This window comes from Callithrix jacchus, chromosome 7 (assembly GCF_049354715.1).
Source record: "Callithrix jacchus isolate 240 chromosome 7, calJac240_pri, whole genome shotgun sequence".
Lineage (NCBI taxonomy): Eukaryota > Metazoa > Chordata > Mammalia > Primates > Cebidae > Callithrix > Callithrix jacchus.
Window position 1 is genome coordinate 24,007,610 of NC_133508.1, and position 13,236 is coordinate 24,020,845.

The 13,236-nt window shown below is 37.7% G+C and overlaps 1 long non-coding RNA gene across 1 annotated transcript in view; it reads left to right on the forward strand.

Moving 5' to 3' along the window:
* Positions 1-447: 447 nt before the first annotated feature.
* LOC144576889 (uncharacterized) overlaps positions 448-13,236 on the forward strand; it is a 45,198-nt gene continuing 32,409 nt past the window's right edge. The window contains exons 1-3 of the long non-coding RNA XR_013519587.1: positions 448-3,394; positions 3,996-8,756; positions 10,047-10,087. This is a non-coding gene — a long non-coding RNA (uncharacterized LOC144576889). The remainder of the gene's footprint in view (positions 3,395-3,995; positions 8,757-10,046; positions 10,088-13,236) is intronic.

Sequence of the window (13,236 nt, forward strand, 5' to 3'; positions counted from 1 at the left end):
AGATTTGGGAAATTTTCAGCCATTTTTTGGTTAAGCACTCTTTAGCCCTATCTTCTTTTCTTTTTTTTTCTTGGATTCTGATGGCATGAATATAGATATTTTATTATGACCTTACAGGGCCCTGAGTCTTTTTTTTCCCTTTGTTGTTTAGACTAAGAAATTTTTGTAATTGTGTCTTTCAGTACACTAATTCTTCCCTCTGTTTTCTTCATTCTGTTGTTGAGTATATCTACCAGGTTTTTACAATTTCAGTCATTGTGTTTCTCACTTCTAAATTTTCCATTTGGTTCTTCTTTATATATTCTATTTCTTTGCTGAGACTTTCTATATTTCTTGTTAAAGCTTTCTTCTTTTTATTTGTTTCAAGTGTGTGTATAATTGTTCTTTGACACATTTTTATCATGCCTTCTTTAAAATACTTTTTATATTATCCCAAAAACTCTGTCACTTGATGTTTGTATCTATTGATTGTCTTTTTGCATTCGGTTTAAGATATTTTTGCTTTTTGGTGTGATGAGTGGTTTTCGATTGAAATCTGAACATTTTCATAGTGTACTAGGAGACTGGATCTTACTTAATTCTTCTGCTTTGCTGGCAGATTCTGACACCACACTGGCAGGGAGAGGGGAGCATTGCCTTGTTACTGCCTGGTGGAGGCAGCAGCTCACAATCCCTGTTTACCTACCTACACCCAAGTAGGTAGCTCAGCTTACAACTTGGAAGGGATGAAAGTTCCGGCTTTCCATGTGGTTTCCAATGATACTGCAATTATGCTAGTCTTTTAACCACTGGGACATCGTGAAATGTTTGACTCTCTACTAGCCCTATTCTGACATTACGCCAGTGAGTTATATTCATATTTTAAAGAATTTCCCTTATGTCTGGGAAATAGATACAATCAAGTTTTCTTAATGAACTTTGTAGCTTTCTACTTTTATTATCTCTTTGCTGACTGGTTCTTTATTTACAGTAAATCTCTATCTGTCTGGGGGCTGGCAACTGCCCAGATGCTTTTTCTTTACCTAAGATGAATTTTCATATGTGCAGCTATTATTTTGTTTCATCTTTACTTCATTTTTTCCCCGCTCTTCCTGTGGTTTATTGCAATTGACCTACTCTGTGCCTTGCTTCTCAGTGCTTACTCCTTTTGAATGTTTATTTGTATTTCATGTCCTCTCTTCAGAGCATTTCCTTTTAAAACAAACAACAAAAAAGTGGCTTATGCTGAAGTGCTGAAAATGCAAATCAATGCACCTTGAGCAAAGGTTTCTCCCACTGGGTGGAGGGGTATCTCAAGTTGACTAGGGAAGGGTCAATAAGAGAGAGTAGCTGAGAGGCTGATTTTGAAGACTAAAACCCATTTCCTCTGAGGAAAGGAAATAGTGCAACACTATTTTAGATCATATTCCCCTGTCTCAGCCACTTGGTTGGTGTTGTGGCAATCAGAAGCTATAAATAGATAAAATTTGCTAAAAGCATCTTTAAGAACCATCAGGAGATATCTGGCCTTGCTCAGGAGGTTTTGGAAACTAGCATGTTAGCAAGTGATACCATTATCCCTAATTTCCCTTTTTGCAAATATTGTTCATGGTAATTGTCACCCCTTTGTCAATCTCTGGCATTCTCAGAGGTATCTTTTTAATTAATACCATCTCCCCTCTTTTGCACACTATTAGACTTCTGGATGGCCAAATCGGATTTGAAGGATTGATAGCAAGTTCTGCTAATGATTTTGGTTAGCTCTATTTGTTTTGCATGTAATTACCTTTTCTCAGTAATTAGAATTTAGTCACAGTAATCATACTTGATATAATTTTATATAAAGATTACCCTAGTTAAACTCAGATATATTTGTAATTTCCAAGCAATTATAGAACAATTTGTCCAAACCTATAGTTGTTCTGTCTTTGGAAGGAAAACATGTTTTGTTTGGATTTATTTTAAAATATCAAGTTTTTTTTTTCAAGTGAAAGAGAGCTGATAACAAAAATCAATTGTGCTTTTGAAAACAATGTTTCCTGACAAATTATTTGCTGGATAAAATTAATACTAATCTATGACATAGCAACCTTTTCTTTGGAGAAGGATTTGAATGGGTTGGTCTTTTGAATGTGTTCATTAGATTGATCTCATTTTAGAATTCTAATTATGCCATATCTGGTGTCTAGAAAAGGAGGTATGGATAACTTTTTCTACCTGTATTCATGATCTTCAATAAAACATTGTGTTTGTGGGCAATAGCACTCAGCTAGTGTCTGAGCAGGTATCCCTTTATCCCTTTAGGGAAAATGAAGTGGTTCTCTGGATTTATTCAGGTCAACCCCAGAGCCAGGCTGAACAGGGATTTTGCTGCTCCATATTTGAGTTTCTCGGCAGCCATGTGGCTCCCTGAGCTTTTGTTAAGAAAACCAGAAACACAGGGGCACCCAGACCCTGATGGCATGTGGTAGGTAGACAGTCCTCTCCTCCTGCAAGTCGGGCAAACAGGATGAGAATTTCTGTACTTTTGAAGGCATGCATTTTGTCAGCAATGTATTTCTGCAAGTTCTCTTTTGGAGGCATTAATGATGAATACAAGCTGCTTTAAGGTCATCCGAATTGGCATTCTTTTTCTTGTTGTTATAAAGCCTTTCAAAGAGACTAACTACATATTATTTTACTTACAGCAGCATATCCTTCCTTTGGAATTTGATTAAAGCAGCTTCAACTTAAATTTTTGTATGATTTCTTGGTAGTTACAGAGTGATCTAAACTAAAGTTCCCAGCCTGACACAACAGAGTAACTCCCATGCATGTGCTTTATGGGCAGCCTGGTTCTTGCAAATGAAGCTTATAAGCAGGCAAAGATGCTGCCACTGGGGAATTCACCGTCAGCACTAATGCTGCTGTCTAAACAGTTTAACTCCCTTTGGCTTGGTTTTCCCACAGTCACTGCTGACTGTAACTGCTGATAAGCTGAATAGTACTGGAGGTCAAAAATCTGGACACAGCTCTTAATTATTAAAGGATCAACATGCCCTAATGTGCACATCCTCTTAACTGGGCATCAAACAACAGGATCTCAAGGAGAGAAATGTTCCCTTTCTCTTAAATTAGCAAAACAAAAATAAAAACAAACAAACAAAAACATAAAGCAGTTTTCAGGTGAGCTATAGAGTTTTCCCCATATCCTCTTGTTTGTTTTTGAGACAGTGTCTTGCTCTGTCACCCAGGCTGGAGTGCAGTGATGTGACTCCAGTGCACTGCAGCCTCTTACTCCTGGGTTCAAGTGATCTTCCCACCTCAGCCTCCAAAAATAGCTGAGATTACAGGTGTGCGCCACCTCACATGGCAATTTTAATTGTAATTTTTTTTTTTTTTTTTTGCAGAGATGGAGTCTCACAATGTTACCCAGGTTGGTTTCTAACTCCTGATTTCAAGTGATCCTCCCATGTCAACTTCTCAAAATGCTGAGATTACAGACATGAGCCACTGTGCTTGGCCTCCTATGTTCTGATTCTAAATTTGGATCTTAAACTACTGAATAAGGAGGAGTCTTTTAATTACTCTCCAGACTCAAGCCTTTGTTTAATTGTATCTCTTTGTCATTGTGATCTATACTTAATCAATTTAACCTTGAACCAGCCTGATACCATGGGACATTGTGAACCCAACAGCACAGAACTGTGTCAATGTTTCAAGTCTTTGGCACGAATTTGTGGCTTCTCTTAACCTAAATTAAACTCTTCAACATATAATTATCCATCCTACACATTAAGCCTGTCTCCAAGGTAAATGTTTCTGCATGAATAAAAGCTGGTTTACAGCACAAAAACAGGCCCTCTTTTTTCTGCTTTCTCCCTGTCCCCACCACCAGAAAAATTGTGCATCCTTACTCAGAACTCTGTTCTTAGAGCTTTGGTGCCATAATGCTTCTAACTTTACTGATTACATAAAGATAAAAGTTAGACAAAGCATTTATTGCTCCATTTTTCTCTTTTTCTTTCTTTCTGCAGCTTCAGGGGAAAATGTCAAGATTTGTTAATAGCAAAAAAATTGGACTTAATAAAATATTAAGAGACCCAGCTGAAATGGTTTACAATGCTACTGAAGGAAAAGAATACTTCACAAAATTAGCAGCTGGATGGGTTATCTACAAGTGTGTATTGCTTAAGACATGATGAGGCTATACTGAATGTTTGGCTGGAATGAGTAATTGACAGTGTTGGTTCCAAATCTTAGTGAGACCTGTGCCAAACCTTGGTTTCTGGGAGTCTTCACAAGCATCATGAATAGATGAAAGCTTTTATATTTAGTTGTTGTGCTGTTTCACTTCAATAGCAGAAAGGATAAAGGACAGAGGCAGATAAGGAGTGGGGCAAGAGGGTAGAAATGAGTCTGTAGTGATCATCCACCAACAGAAACATCATCTTGAATCAACTCTTCACATGCAACAAAAACCTTCACAAGAGCTAAGGAAACTAGGCGAATATCACAGTATCTGGTTATAGTATAATAATACGAAAAGACACATTGAAGAGGATAGGAAGGATAGTTTTACAGTACCTATATCACTTCTCCCCCAACTCTAGGCAGCACAGTGTGGAGAGAGATACCATTTGTTTGACAGAAAGAGAAGGAAGTAAACATAGGACTTTTCCTGGGACTGCAATACTGAGCCTGCCAAAGTAAAACCCAGTGCCAGGCAGAATCTCTCAGCCCCTCACTCCAGGCTAGCAGTTGAAGACTGAACCTCTTCACCCATCCAGGCACCGCACAGGAATTCATATTCCTGTTAAATGGACTTGAGTTTGGCCTACATCACCATCGATCAACTACAGTGGCTGTGGATACTGAATAACAGACAGAGAGGCATTTGTGGCTATGGGCTTAGAATTCAGCTTGATGTTGCACCAGCCTCAGCAGTCAAGGGATTTCAGACTGGCTGCAGTAATCCTAGGCTTACAATATCCCCTAGCACTGCAATGGCTGTGGCAGTCACAAGCATAGGGACCACAATAAATGACCTGCTTAGAATTTCTGGACAGGCTTACTGCTGAAGAACAGTCCAAGATAAAACCGACCATGAAAACTGGAATAAGTACCTACTTCTTCAATGCATAGACATTACTGTATGACCATAACATCAAGAACAATCAGTGAAACATGGCATTATCAAATAGACAAAATAAAGTGCAAGTAATGAACCCCAAAGAGATGAAGATATAGAAATTATATGAAAAGGTATTCAAAATAGCTATTTTAGATACTCAATGAACTTCAAGAAAATACAAGAAAAATTTAATGAAATGAGAAAACTATGAGTGACAGAACAAGAAATTTAACAGAAAGTCTGAAAGAATAACAATTTTTAAATCAATCAAACAAATTGTAGAGCTAAAAATACAATAAACAAAATGAAAAATGCAATAGAGATCATCAATAACAGAATTGATCAAGTAGAAGAAAGAATCTGTGAACTCAAAGACAGGCTTTTTGAAAATATACAGTCAGAAGAGAAAAAAGAAAAAAGGGTAAAAATGAAAGCTTATGAGATTTATGGGTTAACATTAAAAGAGCAAATCTATGAGACATTGGTGTTCAAGATGGAGTAGAGAAAGATAAAAGATAGAAAGTTTATTAAAAAAATAACAGCGGCAAACTTTTCAAACCTGGAGAAAGGTATAAATGTTCAGGTATAATAATGTCAAAAGTTGCCCAGCAGATTTAATCCAAATAAGACTACTCCAAGACATACTGTAGTTACAATGTCAAAGATCAAAGAGAAAAAGAGGTTGCTGAAAGTAGCAAGAGGAAAGAAGCAAGTTACACATAAGGGAGTTCTTAAATATCTAGCAGATAAAGACAATTCAAAGAAAGCATTCTACCAAAATAGCCAATAAACATAGGAAAATGGGTTCAAACTAATCAATAAACCAGGAAATACAAATTAGAGCAATCTATCCATTTTTGCCTATCAAATCAGCAAATATGTAAGAAACAATAACATCCAGGATTAGTGAAAATACTAGGAAGTTACTATAGTCGGAAAGACTGGTTTTGCTTTTAGCTTCTCCTCTTTGGGCATGCCATTTCGTTTCTCTAAGACTATTGTCCTCGGCTGTCAAATGCAGATAATATTAGTAACCACCTCACAGTCTTTTTGAGGGGATTAAGTGAAATAATGCTTATAAAGTTAATATATCATCTGGCATATAGCAAATGCTCTGTTAATATTAGTATTGTGATGATGATTATTATTGGAAACTAGACTCTAAACACACTGATGGAGAAGTATAAGTTGGTAAAACCTTCCAGAATAAAAATTTGACATATATACTAATGATTTAATATTGTGCATACATTTGACCTAATAATTCCACTTCTAAAAATTTGTTCTGAGGAAACAGGACATGATGATATGTTTACAAAGATATCTTTTATGAAATTTTTTATATTGACAAAAACATTGAAACAATTTAAAGACCTAATAGTAAGGGAATGGATACAAATTATGGTTTGTCTTTCTACTAAAATTTCATTTAGGTGTTACAAAGCATGTTTTTTAAAGACTATTTAATGGCTGAGAAAAATGATACTATGTGAAAATAGTGGCTATCATTGGTCAGTAAAATAGTATTACCTGTTATTTGTATTTTTTATTAATACTCATTTGTAGTTTAAATTTTTCCTGTAGTCAGTCAAATGCTTTTTTGACATCTGTTGCATATTAGGTACTATGCAAAGTGTCATCAATATGGAAGGCACTGCACCCATTCAGCTTCTAGTCCATCCATTGGAAAATCTGGAAGATGTGTTACTTTTTTTTTTTTTGTGACAGAGTCTCACTCTATTACCAGACTGGAGTACAGTGGCACAATCTTGGCTCACTGAAATCTCTGCCTCCCAGGTTCAAGTGATTCTCCTGTCTCAGCCTCCTGAGTAGCTGGGTTTACAGGCACGTGCCACCACACTCAGCTAAGTTTTTGTATTTTTAGTAGAGACAGGGTTTCAGCACGTAGACCAGAATGTTCTCGATCTCTTGACCTCGTGATCCACCTGCCTCGGCCTCCCAAAATGCTGGGATTACAGGCAAGAGCCACTGTGCCCAGCCATGTTACTTTTATAAAAAGATGATCATTTCTAAAACAAAAAGGGAACTACTATATTATTTTTCAAGGGCAGCCATAACAAAATGCTACAGAAATTTATTTCTCAGAGTGTGGGTATGTTTTGTTTCTAAGAGACAGGATCTCCCTCCATTACCCAGGCTAAATTGCAGTGGTGCAATTAGAGCTCATTGTAGCCTCCAACTCCTGGCCTCCAGTGATCCTCCAGCTTGGCCTTCCAAAACTGGATTATACATGTGAGCCACTGCACCCAGCCTATCTCCCTTTTAAAACTAAAATTGGGTATGTATAACTTTTGTTTAAAGAGTTACATGATTATTTTCACTATTGCTGTTCATCAATGACTCATATTTCCTGCCACACCAACCAAAGGCAGATTTTATTATCAAAGAGTGCATCTGAATCTAGTCAGACACTAGGACACCATCTCCTACCTTAGGGAGTCCTCCCAGAGTACCTAATTGTGGGCCAAGATAGGGTCCCTGGACTACACAGGGGTCCCCAAATCTAGAACAGACTTGAAGTGCCAGGGAAACCCTGGAATGCCACTGTTTTCCAGAGATTATTTACAACTGCCCGTATAAGGTCACCTTCACCTAAACTGAAATCACAGCTGCCAATGCTATGGCTTTCAAAGAGAGGTCCATATTCTTAGTCTTTATAAAGGGGCTCTCAAAGGGGCTAAAAATATTCCACTGAAGGGAAAAGGAAGTGTAAAAAGTGAAATAAAGGTTCCTCTTCAAATTCTTTTATCCTACTAAGAATAGATAGTAGTCTCTTTGTCTAAGTTAATCTACTCTAAGGCCTTTGTTACCTCTGCTAGCTAAGATTAAAAAATTAATATATTTTGCATTCTTAGTTCTTACATTTTAGCCTAGATATCTGCCCTGAGACTCCTGGATAAGCCTGGGCAAGCCTTAGGTCATAGCTTTTCCCCTTTTCTTATTTGGAAGCATTTTTGCCTGTCTCGGCATTCCTTAAGCCACCTCCTCTTTCCCTTTGTTCTCCTCTGCTTTACCTCTTCAGGAAAGTTTTAAATTGCTAGCCAGCCGGGTATAGCCTAGAATGTGAGGTCCAGTTTCAGACAATGGAACCAGGACACAACAATAGGGCCAGATGTGTTAGAATAAATATACCTGCTCTTCCTTTGTTCAGTGCACTCTCATGGCAAGACTGCTGGTGAGCAGTGCCCTTTCTGCAGAAAGTAAAGGCCTTGCTGCAAAACCTTTTGTCTGAATGCTGATTCTTCCCTGTGTCATTAGAAGATAAGCACTTATTCCCAACAGGAAGAAATACATAGTTTCTCAAAAAAGAAACTATCAAGGAAGAAATATTACCACACGGTTTCTGTTACGGATGACTTATCTTCCCTAAGAATTCATATGCTGATGTCCTAACTCACAGGACCTCAGAATGTGATTGTATTTAGAAACAGAGTCTTTAAGGAGATAATTTAAAATAAGGTCTTATGGATGGGCCCTAATCCAATACGATTGATGTCTTTATAAGAAGAGAACATTTGGACATAGTTACAGAAGAAAAGCCACATAAAGACCCAGGGAGAAGACAGCTATCTACAAGCTGAACAGAGCGGCCTCAGAAGAAACCAATTCTACCAACACTTTCAAAACCAGCCCAGGCAACACAGTAAGACCTTGTCTTTTTATTTAAAAATAAAATACATACTTTTAAATGGAGATAAACTTTAAAAATGGAAATAGGTGCTTCTCCTTGGCTGGAGGATAACCATCATTTCAGATTAAAGTAGAAGCAGAAGTGAACCCAGAGAGTTCACTTCTCTCTAGAGAGTTCAACCACTTGTTTCAAAGGTTGGAAAATTGGCTCACCCAGGCCTCTGTATTTGCCTCAAGTCACAAATCTAATGAGTGGCGAATGCTGATCTCAAGTCCAGGGATCAAGATACTGGTCCAGTGTGATTCCCATGATACTCTGTGAGGGATAGAGTAAGCCTATGTGCTGGAGGAAGCATTGGACCTGGGAGTTAGGAACCCTGAGTTTCCACCCAGGTTGGCCACTAAGCAGCTACATAACAAATGGGCAACCTGTCTCTTCTCTCTAGGCTCCTGTTTTTTCTGTATTTTGAAAATGAAAGCTTGATCATACATTTCCTTCCATCTCTAACATCCCCCAAGTTTTTCATGGGTGCCACTCCTTCTATATTCAGGCAGGCAGAGTTGGCAGGGGGTCCAGATGTGTTCAGTAGAGAATAGTTACCTGACAGTGTCTAGCATACTAAAGAAAAGACCAGCGGCCTCAAGGCTTGTCCAAGGAATTAAATGAAGATTGAGAATGAGGAGATGCTATGGTTTGACTGTGCTCCCTCAAAAATTCACATGTCGAAATTCAATCACCATTGTGATACAATTAAGAGGTGGGTCCATTCAGAGGTAATTAAGTTATGAGAGCAGAGCCCTCAGGAATAGTACTAATAACCTTTTAAAAGGTCTGGAGGAAACTAGCTACATTGTAGGAAAGAGCTATAAACTTTGCTCTTCTGTCCCTTCTGCCATGTGAGGACACAGTGTTTCTTCTAGAGGGTGTGGCACTCAAGGCACCATTTTGGGAGCAGAGATCAGGCCCTCACCAGACACCAAACTTGTTAGTGCCTTGATCTTGGAATTCCTAATCTCCAGAACTGTAAGAAACACATTTCTATTATTGATTAATTACCCAGTCTCAGGCATTTTGTTGTAGCAACCCAAACAGGCTAAGACGGGAGGTTGAAAAAAAGATTACAAAAGATAATATATTACAAAAGAAAATAAATGAGATTTGCAATCTTGTTCACCTCACTTACATTAACAAAGTGAGCGTCCACCTCACGACTCACATATTAATTAAATGCTGACACATTTTGTTTGCTTTCTTACAGGTGAATTCCTGTAACACAATCTTCACTTATGTTTTTATTAACAGGTAAAGCATCTTTACTTCCACTGTCTTCTCTTCGTAAAAAGGTAAGCTACTAAGTTGTCAGTATGCTAAATGACAAGAAATTGATGAAAGTCATTTTAACTTCTCTTTTTGATTAGGTCTCCTTTTCTTCTTTCTTTCCTTCTCCTTCTCTTTTTTCTTCTTCAGTGTGTGATTACCTTTGTTTTCAAAAAGTATTATAGCTTTACCAAAATTTTCATTAGCATTCCCTATGCATATTTTAATTAAAGAAAACTCATGTTTTGCTTAAGTCACTGGGGAAATGAAAGGTATATGCTAAACATGCTTGTACTTTGCATTAATTTAAACTGGACTCTCTTCTCTGATATGAGACCAGAAACAAGGCCACAGACTAACACCCACTCTCAGAAAAATTCATAAGTAGCACAGTTCCAAGACTGTTTCCAATTATCTTGTGTCCTTTTTGGTTGTAAAGGACAAAGATCTAAATGAGGAGTTGTACTTTCCTGTATGAAACAGAGCATTAATTGCTTCCCATTTTATATGCTGCTGGAGTGTACATGAGGTATAACATATATTTCTACAAGGTGCCTATATCAATTGTACAATTTTTACTTGTTACTTGCATTAGTACTTTACTAAATTGATGCTGGTAATTTCTTTCATTTTACAAAAATTGAAATTATAAATCATCATCAGGTGTTTTCTTAAATATATAGAAACCTTTTAAACTGTTTTTCTACTTGTCAAACTATCATTCACCATACATAGTGAATGAATAAGAGGCCCTTGGAGTTTCCTGCTGCTTTTTTATTCTACCAACAAAGGAAAGCCATCTATTCTCTTTAGGTATAAACTCCCATTGCCATAATTTTTAAAAATTTTATTTCTTCCTTCTTTTTATAGAGATGAGGTCTTGCTATGTTGCCCAGGCTGGTCTCGAACTCCTGGCCTCAGTGATCCTCCTTTCTTGGCCTCCTAAAGCACTGGGATTAGAGGTGTGAACCACAGCTCCAGGTTCTCTATTGCTGTGATATTTTTAACACACTACTGCTGGCTTGAAATTACTGTGATTTTTAAAATATACCTAAAGCTTTACTCTGTAGCATCAGATCCAAGAGTCTATATTTTTAGTGACTTTGATTGACTTGGCCACTTTTTTTGAATGCTTTTAGAAACCATTTATTTCTGTTATTTTGGTCAGTATACCTTAGATATCACTCAAGTTGGTGAGTAAATTCTAAGATAACTCTCTCCATCTACCAGAGACTGATGTTATAGAAGCCTCCTGCATGTGAGTTATGGTTCTTTGGCAAAGAATCTTGAACTAGCTAGAAAGCCACTGAGGGCTAAAAAGAATTGACGGGTCTTGGCAATTATTGGGCATGGTCTCTGCCAAGGTCACACTCCTTCTACTCTTTGTTGTGGGCATCCAGGGCTTGCTTCCACAACCTGTGGCCACTGAACCTAAGAAGCAAAATAAGAGTGGTTGAAGTGTCCAGAGAACAAATAGTGGATGAGATCCATTTATTGTTGGTTCATAATGAGCGTACACCATAATCCGCAGGCAGTTTGTTAATTCCCCATGAGAAATTATCATCACAGAGACCTGATATACTCCAGATTTGCATATTATTCTCCCTGTAAACAGACTTACATGGGAAACCAAATAATAATTGCAAAATTACTACATGGCTATGGAATTAGAAAATGGGAAGTTAATGACCTCTGGCTGAAAGAGCTGGATATGTCTATTTCATAAATGGGATATTCTTACTAATGGGACCATACTGTTTAAAGTCCATTAGTGATTATTCCTTCATTTCTGAGCATGCTTTGATAAGCACTGTAGCATTTACCTCAACTCACCTTGTCTTTTGTTTCCAAACTGTATAGCTGCTTTAATGATTGATGCATTCTATTTTTAGACATGTCTATACATTTAATATCATGGAGAAATTATCCCTGCCTGGGAACCATTCTGTCTCTTTACAATAATGGTCATTTATTCATCAAATATGTATGGAATGTCTCCTACATTCCAGACCATGTATTCTGTATTAGGCATGCAGCAGTAAGCGAGACAAACAAGTTATACAGTCTAGAGGGGGGAACAACAATTAAACAAGCTATTACAGTAATGTGTGATAAGTGTAACAGAATAAAAAGAGCAAGAAGCAATGAATCACCTCATCTCTGCTCTAGGAGACTCCAGAGGGCTTCTGGGAGAAAGTGATGCCAAACTTGAGACTTGAAGGATGGAGCTGGGAAAGGTAGCAAAGGTTTTCTGGTAAAGGGAACTTCCTGTGTGAAGACCCAGAGGAGAGAGTGCAAGGTACCTTTAAGGCACTGAAAGAGTTTTATTAGGGCTGTAATCGAAGGTGAAGATGATAATGGCTGTGAGCTAAGCAGGACCAGATCAGGATCTGATTAGACCTGTTAAGGAGACTGGCTTCTATCCTAAAAGCAATGGGAGAGACTGATTGGTTTTAAACCTCATAAAGATTAGGTTTGCAGTTCAGAAACTCTGGCTGTAGCACAGAGAAAGGATTTGAGAGCAGAAAAATCAGAAAAAATAAAGCAAATTAAGGGGCCATGGTATTATTTTGGGCAAGAATGGATGGTGAGTTAATAGGATTAATCAAGGTAGTAGCAGTTAGGATGGAGAAAAATGGTGTTTTGAGATATATTTATGAGGAAGAACAGCTAGGACTTGATGTCTAAATGAATGTGAAAGGTGAAAGTGATGGGGAATCAAGAATGACTCTAGGTTCTGCTGAGATAGGGAATACCAGGAATGACTGGGTGTGGGTAGAGATGAATATAGGCCAGGATGTGTTGTGCTTGAAGTGTTTGCTTCTGAAGACAGTTGGATACGTAAATCTGCAGCCCAGGAGAAATGACTGGGCTACAGATAAGACTTTGGAATCATCAGCAAAAGAATACTCTTTAAAGCCACAAAAATAGATGAGTTCTCTTGTGAAAAATATGGAGAATCTGAAAAGAGATCAGCATTAAATCTCAATTGGAAAAAGAGCAGGCTAAAAGGTAAAAGGAGGTGGTTCAGATGAATGGGCAATGTGACCCCTAAATTCTGTCCTGCAGGTCTGCTTTGTAGAACCACATTCATATTCCAATTATATATTTTTTGTATTTCAATAGCTTTTGGGGTACAAGTGTTTTTTGGTTACATGGACGAGTTGTATAATGG